We start from the raw sequence: 10,929 nt of genomic DNA, 5'->3' as shown, positions 1-10,929 counted from the left end.
TTTGGGAAGCTCTGGATAGATCACTTCATCCAGGGCTTGTCAGCTGGAGTATTGCCAATGCACGACACTCATAAGTCTTCCATTTTGTTGACAATTGGGCCATTGAGAAGCAGATCCTTCAGCCCATCAAGTCCATACCCTCCATCAACCATCCGTATTTACACTGATCCCAAATTATCTCAATTTTATTCCGCACATTCACATCAACGACCCCACTAAGCGAGTTCGGTATCTCGATAAACGCAAGGAATCGTGGGATTTGTCTAAGTAAGGAAGTTTTATTTATATAGCACGTTTTAAGTCAACTCGCATTGACACCAAAGTGCTTTACATAAAATAGATAATAAGTTTCCATACAAACCATAGAAAAAGGTTAAAGAAATAAATAAAATGGACACCACATATTATAGAGTTCAACACAAACGTCCCCCCACAGCAGAATCAAAATTTTCCACTGTGGGGAAAGGCACCAGAGAGTTAAGTCCTCTTCCTCTGTGAAAGACCCGAAGTCGGGGCCCATTTGTGGCCATGCAGCCAGTCTGATAATTTTCAGGACCCTCTTGCCGTGAAGATGGAACTCCGGCGTCGGGTGAAACATTCCTCAGTGGCTTGGAAAATCTGGAGTGGCTGCTCCTCCCCGGAGACCAGGGCACTCGTAGTCCTCAGGCCGCGCCGGTTGGAGCTCCGACCCCGGCGAACTCGATCCCAGGCTCCGCGGCACTCCAAATCCAGCGCCGCCCGTGGCCGGATGCCTGCAGCCACAGCTCCGTGATGTTGGGAGTCACAGCTCTACGATGGAAAGTCGAAGCTTTGAAGCATTCTTTAGAGGTCAAGGGGTTGAAAAAGACCAACCCAATGCAGTTTACGCTGCATTGTGCATGAAGAAGCCCGTGCTACCGACTGCCGGTGAAGAAAAACATCGTCATGCTGATCAATACAAGGAACTCTTGAAATGTGGAGAAAAAATTATTCCCAATCCCATGAGCGAACTGAAAAATGTGTGGCTTGGAGAATCGAAAAGACTAAACTGCTGGCCTTCCACATCCATCGTCGAACTCTTAAATCATCTTGCCAGTTATGATGAGGCAAACCAGCCAGCTACTTCACGGCAGTCTCACCTGCTTAGTGACTACAAAGAGTTGAAAACCCCCACAAATACTTTTCATATTATCCGTCGATAATTTTAGAAATCTTTCATTTCATTCTCTCCCTCCCCCCCCAAAGAAAAACGATAAAAAATGGTGGTTATTCATCGTCACGATCTCGCTCGCTCACTCACTGAAGCATTAAGCGAAACCTCCACAATCATTGTAGTTTTGAATAAAATGAACTATAAATGTACCTAGTGAACAGAATAGAATGCCTTTTATTGTCATTCAAACAGCTTGGTTTGAACGAAATGTCATTCCTACAGTCTTACATTACAAAAAAACCCAAGACCCACACTTGACACAATTTACACAAACATCCATCACTGAATCTCCAACACCTCCTCACTGATGGAAGCCAAAAGTCTTATCTCTTCCCTTTGCAGCGTTGAGGCGACGGACTCACGATGTTAAAGGTCTAGGTGGGCGATGGTAAGTCCCGCGTCTATTTAAGCCACGCCGGGCGATGTTAGGCCCCGCTCCGAGTCCTTTAAACCCCGTGATTCCGGCGGGAGAAGTTTGCCGTTGCGTGAGCTCCGAAAAGCGGTTTCCCACCAGGGACCTGCGAGCTCCCGGTGTTCCTGTCCACCGGGCCTGCGGTCGGAGCCTCCGAAGCTCCTAAGTCGGGCTGCAGCAGCGCGCCACCACAGCTCTCCACGCTCCGAAGTCGGCCAGCTCCGCGACTGGAGCCCTCAGGTTAGTTCCGGCCGGAGGCTGCTGACGGCTCCACGATGTTAGGCCCAACGACACTGGAGACCCGACAGGGAAAAAGTCGGGTCCCTGTACAGGGAAGTGATTAAATGGTTCCCTCCCACATATACACAACTAAAAAATCATCAAAACTAGAATCAAAAACACATTTAACGAGACAAAATTAAGAAAAGACAGACGGGCTGCAGTCGAGCCGCTGCCGTTAGGCGCCGCCACACTCCTGACACTAATAGTTTTTAAAGCAGTATTTTCTTACCACGAAGAAGCAATACTGGAAAGTATGTATCAAACGCAGGTCTGTACACACACAGTAGCTCAGCTGGTGAGAATGTTTATCCCGAATGACCCATGACCTGGGCATGTGCAGTTGTAATACCGAACTTGCTTATTCGACCCCTCCTATATCAGAAGCAATTTGTAGTCTGTAATTAACTCGTACGTTTGGGGATGTGGGAAGAAACTGAAGCACTGGGAGAAAACACAAAACATGCAAAATCCACACAGCACCAGAGGGCTGGAGCAAACCTGGGTAATGGCTGCTATGAGTCAGCAGTATGAGTACCACCACTGTGACTTCTTATTCCCCAAACTGGAACCCAGCACCAGTGATCGCCATTCCCCTCCAATGTGTTCATGAAAAATAATGTGGGCTAATGCCAGAGTGAAAGCATCATCCTGACTAAATGTTAAAGCTAAAGATTTGCATGGAGAACATATGATACCAACATGTTCTTCAGTTTTCCCACATTTGGTGCTGGCCCTCCCTGGAATTTAAAAACATCTAGTCTTGTTCCTTTCAGAAGGGCAGTAGGAGGAAGCCAGGCAATTACAGTGCCCTCCAATACAGGCATTTGGATGGGCAAGGGCTGATTAGGGATAGTCAACATGGTTTTGTATGTGGGAGATTGTGTCACAAATCTGATTGATTTTTTTGAAAACGTAGATGAGGGCAGAGCTGTAGATGTTGTGTACATTGGCATTCGACAAGGTTCCGCATGTTAGGCTGCTCTGGAAGGTTAGATCTCATGGGACTCAAGGAGAGATAGCTAAATGGATAGCAAATTGGCTCCATGGAAGGAAGCAGAGGGTGATGGATGCTTGCTTCTCAGACTGGTGGCCTGTGACTAGCGGTGTGCCTCAGGGTTCGGTGCTGGGCCCGTTACTGTTTGTCATCTACATCAATGATTTGCATGAGAACATACAGGGCAAGATTAGCAAGTTTGCTGATGATACAAAAGTTAGTGGTTTTGCAGATAGTGAAGATGGTTGTGAACGATTGCAGCAGAATCTGGACCGATTGGCCAGGTGGGCGGAGGAATGGTTGATGGAATTTAATACAGAGAAGTGTGAGGTGTTGCATTTTGGGACATCGAACCAGGGCAGGACCTATACAGTAAATGATAGGCCTCTGGGTAGTGTGGAGCAGAGGGATCTAGGAGTACAGGTGCATGGTTCCTTGAAGGTCGAGTCACAGGTAGATAAGGTGGTCAAAAAGGCTTTTGGCACTTTGGCCTTCATCAGTCAGAGAATTGAGTATAGAAGTTGCGAGATCCATTTGCAATTGTACAAGACGTTGGTGAGATGGCATTTAGAATATTGTGTTCATGTTATAGGAAAGATATTGGCAAGCTTGAAAGGGTTCAAAAAGATTTACGAGGATGTTGCCAGGCCTAGAGGGTGTGAGCTATAGGGAGCAGTTGAGTAAGCTGGTTCTCTATTCCATGGAGCGTAGGAGCATGAGGGGAGATCTTATAGAGGTGTACAAAATCATGAGAGGAATAGATTGTGTAGATGCACAGTCTTTCACCCAGAGTAGGGGAATTGAGGATCAGAGGACATGGGTTCAAGGTGAAGGGGAAAAGATTTAATAGGAATCCGAGGGGTATCTTTTTCACACAAAGGATGGTGGGTGTATGGAACAAGCTGCCAGATCAGGTAGTTAAGGCTGGGACTATCCTATTGTTTAAGAAACAGTTGGACAAGTACATGGATAGGACAGGTTTGGAGGGTTATGGACCAAGCTTAGGCAAGTGGGACTAGGGTAGCTGGGACATTGTTGGCTGGTGTGGGTGAGTTGGGCCGAAGGGCCTGTTTCCACACTATCACTCTAGGACTCGATGACCCTGTACTGTACTTTAGGAAAAGGCAGCAAACTGTTTAGGGATAATTTATGTGGCAGAAATCCTGCCTCACTAGTTTATCTTGTTACCGCCTATCATATTCTCCAGAGATGCTGCCTGACCCACTGAGTTACTCCAGGACTTTGTGTCTGTTTTTGTAAACCAGCATCTGTATGCTTTTTCCACAATTTTTACTTTTGTCAACTGATTTGTTTCACGTTTTAATCACAGTCATACAGCATGGAAAAGTCTGAAGAAGGTTCCCGATCTGAAATATCACCTGTCCATTTCCTCCATACATGTTGCCTGACCTGCTGAGTTCCTCCAGAACTTTTTTTAACTCAAGATTCCAACAACTAAAGTCTTTCTCATGGAAAACCGGCCATTCAGCCCATCAAGTCATGCAGACTAGTACTCACCTATCTGTATTATTCGTGTTGCAGCACTTTGCCTGTAGCTTAAATGACTTATAATTCTGTTGTTCATACAGACACGTAAATGCTATCAGTGACTCTAATCTCCTCCACATGCAATCTATTCCAGTAGTTCAGTACTGAGCGAGTAAGGTCCCCCCCCCCCCCCCCCCCCCCCCCCCCCCCCCCCCCCCCCCCCCCCCCCCCCCCCCCCCCCCCAACCCCCAATCAATGTCCAGTTTTATCTATCTCTGATATACACTATTTATGGGACGAAGTTTCTTCTCATAAGACATTTGACCCCAACGAGTCTACTCTGCCATTCAATCATGGCTGATCTATTTTCCCCTCACAACCCCATTCCACTGCCTTCTCCAGGCAACTTTTGACGCCCTTACTAATTACAAACCGACCAATCGCCGCTTTAACCGTGCAAACCCCGCACAGACAGCACCCGCAGTCAGGATCGAACCCAGGTCTCTGTCGCTGTAAAGCAGCAACTGTTGCAGATTTACAATCTTAGTTTCATTTGCCCATTGGATCATGTTTTCCAGCAATACGACCTTAATCCCAAACCAGCTGCACCTGATCTCTTGCCTGTGAACAGAGCTCTTCCTGATTTTAGTTTCAGTTTCATTTACTGTCACATGTACCGAGGTACACTGAAAAGCTTTTGTTGCGGTTGCTATCCAGTCAGCAGAAAGACAATACATGATTACAATTGACCCATTTACAGTGTACGCATACATGATAAGGGAATAACGTTTAGTGCAAGGTAAATCCAGCAAAGTCTGATCAAGGATAGTCTGAGGGTCACCACTGAGGTAGATAGTAGTTCAGGACTGCTCTCTGGTTGTGGTAGGATGATTCAGTTGCCTGATAACAGCTGGGAAGATACTGCCCCTGAATCTGGAGGTGTTGGTTTTCACACTTCTATACCTCTTGCCTTATGGGAGAGGGTAGATGAGGGAGTGGCCAGGGTGCCGAGGCAGCGTGAGGTGTAGATGGAGCCAACAGAAGGTTTGTGTGATGGTCTGGGCTGTGTCCACAATTCCCGGCAATTTCTTGCGGTCTTGGATGGAGCTGTTCCCAAACCTCGCTGTGATGCATCCTGATGAAATGCTTTCTATGGTGCATCTGTAGAAGTTGGTGAGAGTTGTTGGGGACATGACAAACTTCCGAAGCCGTCTCAGGAAGTAGACGCATTGATTTGCTTTAATCTAAGCAACAAAGACAAGGTTCTTTAGGCTGAAACAATAATCAAGCAACAAGTATTGAAAAATGGACAAAATGAGCAGGTACCTTTTGGAAAATAAAACAGTGGCTGGGCCCTTCATCAGAACTGGCAAAGGGGCTGAAACATGAACAAGGTTTCTGTCAGAGCCAGATAAAAATAACCATATAACATATAACCATATAACAATTACAGCACGGAAACAGGCCATCTCGACCCTTCTAGTCCGTGCCGAACACATAATCTCCCCCAGTCCCATATACCTGCGCTCAGACCATAACCCTCCATTCCCTTCCCATCCATATAACTATCCAATTTATTTTTAAATGATAAAATCGGACCTGCCTCCACCACCTTCACTGGAAGCTCATTCCATACAGCTACCACTCTCTGAGTAAAGAAGTTCCCCCTCATGTTACCCCTAAACTTCAGTCCCGAGTTTAATTCTCATGTCATGTATAAAATGCTGGAGAAATTCAGCGGGTGAGGCTTAAGGTTTCTGTCCCATTGCCTGACTAGCCCAGTTCCAACTGCAGATGGAGCTGTTGAGCCCCGCTAGCTCGGCTTTCTCCAAATAATTAGATATTTGTCACACCCTCATTTTTCTTTCATTCCCACCACAACTGACTCATTTGGCTCGGAGGTTTCTTTCTCCTCTGCTGCATCACCGAGCACTGTCTGACCCCAGCGTCACTCAAATCCACCCTAGTAAATTCCCAGCTAGTGAATGCTCCCTTTGCTACTTTCCCAGAATCACCTCCCGCCTACAGTTTCAGACACAGCTCCAGCCTGTAACGCTCTGCATTCCAGGAACTTCACTTCTGCTCACTGCTCCTCAGCCCCCCCTGTCATCACCAGCTATTTACTCAATTGGTCCCAGGCCAACACCAGTTCTCGTATTCACACCACTGTGATATACAGTCATCACCACCTCCAAAACCCTTAATAAACCATCGTTTAATTTCCTCTGCTTCCTTCAACAAAAAGCAGATATACAAAAATGACTAAACCTTACATTTTGTGTGTTGCACTTACAGATTTTTATTTTTCTTAATTCGGTTTTTAAATCGGCCTCGTCTTAAATGCAGAGGCACTTTAGCTCTTAACTTCTGAATCTTTCAATTGTAGCAATTTGCTACTTGCAATAAAATATGGACTCAGAGCCAACATTTAAAAAAATGTCACCAGCGTTTTGCAATGTTGCTTTATTTAGATGGATGAAATGAGAAAACCAAAGGAAATTGAGTATCTAAAACAGACGGAGACCCTCGGACTATCTTTAATCGGACTTTACCTTGCACTATATGTTAGACAATAGACAATAGGTGCAGAAGTAGGCCATTCGGCCCTTCGAGCCAGCACCACCATACAATGTGATCATGGCTGATCATCCCCAATCCGTTCCTGCCTTCTCCCCATATCCCCTGGCTCCGCTATCTTTAAGATCCCTATCTAGCTCCCTAGCTCTCTCTTGAAAGCATCCAGAGAACCTGCCTCCACTGCCCTCTTTGGCAGAGAATTCCACAGACTCACAACTCTCTGTGTGAAAATGTGTATCCTCGTCTCCGTTCTAAATGGCTTACCACTTATTCTTAAACTGTGGCCCCTGGTTCTGGACTCCCCCAACATGTTTTCTGCCTCTAGCGTGTCCAAACCCTTAATAATCTTATATGTTTCAATAAGATAACCTCTCATCCTTCTAAACTCCAGAGTGTACAAGCCCAACTGCTCCATTCTCTCAGCATATGACGGTCCCGCCATCCCGGGAATTAACCTTGTAAACCTACACTGCACTCCCACAATGGCAAGAATGTCCTTCATCAAATTAGGAGACCAAAACTGCACACAATACTCCAGGTGTGGTCTCACCAGGGCTCTGTACAACTGCAGAAGGACCTCTTTGCTCCTGTACTCAACTCCTCTTGTTATGAAGGCCAACATGCCATTCGCTTTATTCCCTTTATCCTGTATCTGTACACTGTGGACGGCTCGCTTGTAATCATTTATTGTCTTGCCGCTGACTGGATGACAAATTGCATAACCGCTGATAACAAAACGTTTTTTACTGTACCTCGGTACACATGACAATAAAATCAACTAAACTTATTAGGATGGCATATCAAGGTGTACACTGTTAGATTTAAGGCTTTTCTACAGAGGCAACATGACTGCAGCTGATTTACAAGGTCCTTTTCTGACTTTAATACCCAATGTTCCCTCAGTCTTGTTTAACAGTGGCCATCCTGACCATTATAAAGCAGAGGTTTTATAAGACAACCGAGGCCACATTTGGAATATTATGAGCAGTATTGGGTTCCATATCTGGCTTTGGAGTGGATCCAGAGTAGGTTCAGGAGAATGACCCTGGGATGATTGGGTTAATGTAAGAGGAGAAGTTCATGGTTCTGTGCCTGTTTCTGCTAGAGTTTAGAAGGATGAAGGGAAAATCTCATTGAAACCCACCGAATAACGGAAGGCCTGGATGGAGAGGATGTTTCCAGTGGTGGGAGAGTCCAGGACCAGAGGGCACAGCCTCAGATTAAAAGGACATAGTTAGAATGGACACAAGGAATTTATTTAGCCAGAGGGTGGCGAATCTGTGGAATTCATTGCCACTGATGGCTGTGGAGGCCAAGTCTTTGGTTATTTTTAAACCAGAGGTTTAGAAACATAGAAAATAGGTGCAGGAGGAGGCAAATAGGTGCAAAGTCCACAGGAGCATTTGATGGGTTTGTGATTAGTAAGGGTGGCAAAGGGTACAGTGATGAGTTTGAGAGGGAAAATGGATTAGCCATGATCGAATGGTGGAGCAGACTCGATGGGCCAAATGGCCTGATTTTGCTTCTATGTTTTGTGGTCTTCTCTGAATAATATTGACTGGCTTGCTGTTGGTATTTGGTTACCATTTACATTTGGAATTATTATCCAAGAGGGGGAAACGAGGACTTTAATTGCTAAATCCTGTGCTGCTGCTGAATAGTTTAGTTTATTGTCACGTGTACCGAGGTACAGTGAAAAGCTTTGTTGCGTGCTATCCAGTCAGTGGAAAGACAATACATGATTACAATCAAGCCATCCACAGTGCACAGATACAGGATAAAGGGAATAACGTTAGTGCAAGATAAAGTCCAGTAAAGTCCGATTAAAGATAATGCGAGGGTCTCCAATGAGGTAGATAGTACATAGTTCAGGACCACTCTCTAGCTGTTGATAGGATGGTTCACTTGTCTGATAACATTCAATAATACATTAATAAAATAAGAACTAATGGGAGAATGGGTCAAATGTCCGTGTAGTGTCAGTTTGACAGCAATGTTAAGGGGCTGTCCCACTTGGGTGACCTAATTGGCGAGTTTAGAAGAGTTTGAAAAAATGACATGCTGAAGAGACCTCCTTCGACTAGTTACGACTAACTTCAGGAAAATTAGACACCGAATAGTGGAGAGTGAAGACGACCTCCTTTGACTATGATGAAGACTATCTACGGCTACCTTTGACTACCCTCGATTACCTACGACTAACACGCTGACCTACTACGACTAAACCTATGAGTAAAAAAAATATCAGCTGAGTTCCTGCATGCTTCATCATTTGGAGTAATTGGGCATTAAGTGGAACTGTTGCGGAATGATTTTACTATTAAGTTACACAATGTTGTTTACCGAGACCTAATTTGCAGTGGGGAAATGTGAAGCCGTCACATGTGGCGCAGCGGTAGAGTTGCTGCCATACAGTGCCGAAGACCCGGGTTCAATCCTGACTACGGGTGCTTGTCTGTACGGAGTTTGTACGTTCTCCCCGTGACTTGCGTGGGTTTTCTCCGGGAAGCTCTGGTTTCCTCTCACACTCCAAAGACATAAGAGGTTTGTAGGTTAATTGGCTTGGTGTAATTGTAAATTGTGTGGGATGGTGTTAGTGTGTGGGGATCACTGGTCGGCGCTAACCAGTGTTTCCGCGCTGTATTTCTGAACTAAACTAAAATTTAGCACCAGCTCAACATGCGAGGCCATGTTTCCTTTAACAATTAACATCCTGATGGATGGACAAATGGATTTGCTGTCATTCACACTTGGTCCATCCATTGCCTGTTTGCTCAGTTATCTCAAATATGGGAATCAGGTCACCAATACTATTTATTTCATAATTTAATTCCGAGTAAAATATAAACTGGTTTGCACAGATACAAAATACTCAGTGTAGAGGGACATAATGCATCTTTCACAATATGGAAGAGAATAATACATAACAAGCAACTTGGATACAAGGAATTGCAAGTGCTGGAATTTTGAGCAAATTACAAAGTACTGGAGTAGCAGCGCATCAGGCAGCATCTATGGAGGGAATTGTTAGGCGACGTCTCAGGTCAGGATTCTTCTTGTTATTTTTTTTTAACAAGCAACTTATCCTCATTACAGCAATGCCTTAAATGATCTTTGCTTCATGATACTTAATTATAAAGATTGCACCAGAAGGCGTTAGCACCTTCATCAATTGGAGTAATTGGGCATTAAGTGGAACTGTTGCGGAATATTTTTACTTTTAAGTTACACAATGCTGTTTATCGAGACTTAATTTGCAGAGGGGAAATGTGAGGCTGTCACATGCCGTCCAAGAGAAATGAGCCATTGGTTCATGAACTTACACCAGATATTTCTTGTTTTCTCTTGCAGAACTCCGATCTCTTGGGCACCACTCAATTCAGTGATGTGTAATTGAATTAGTTCAGTTCGACACATCGCATTAAAAATTCCAGCATCTGCAGTCCCCTTGTGTCTCCAAAGTTCTGTTACCAGGTGGCAGTGCATTTTAATGCTTGCGCCTCATCCTAATCCCATCCGAGTTCCAATTCAAGTTTACCCAGGTCATTTGTTACAATGACCCTGTATTTTACTACTTCCATCCATTTGAAGCTGTTGAAGATGAAGACAAAAATAACAAATGCCTTGACTGGGGCTTGTACCACACCTATCAACATCTCCTTAGATAGACACAAAATGCTGGAGTAACTCAGTGGGTCAGGCAGCATCTCCGGAGAGACGGAATGGGTGACGTTTTGGGCCGAGACACTTTTTCATCTTCTTGGAGGTAGATGGGCTGCAATCATGTGCAACCTACAGCAGGCAAAGTACTGGAGAAACACCACCAACCTGGCCTCTGAGAAACCCTCCACATAGAAGATTTTTCAGCTTGCTTGGAACGTACTGAATGGAACTGGGAGCAAATTGGAGCAGGAGAAGCACTGTTGGCCTGCGAGAGGATTCTGACATTGATGATCCATTACACAGGCCGCATCATCCACATGT

Source organism: Leucoraja erinacea, chromosome 10 (genome assembly GCF_028641065.1).
Source record: "Leucoraja erinacea ecotype New England chromosome 10, Leri_hhj_1, whole genome shotgun sequence".
NCBI classification, from domain to species: domain Eukaryota; kingdom Metazoa; phylum Chordata; class Chondrichthyes; order Rajiformes; family Rajidae; genus Leucoraja; species Leucoraja erinaceus.
Note: the sequence above shows the minus strand (reverse complement) of the source record.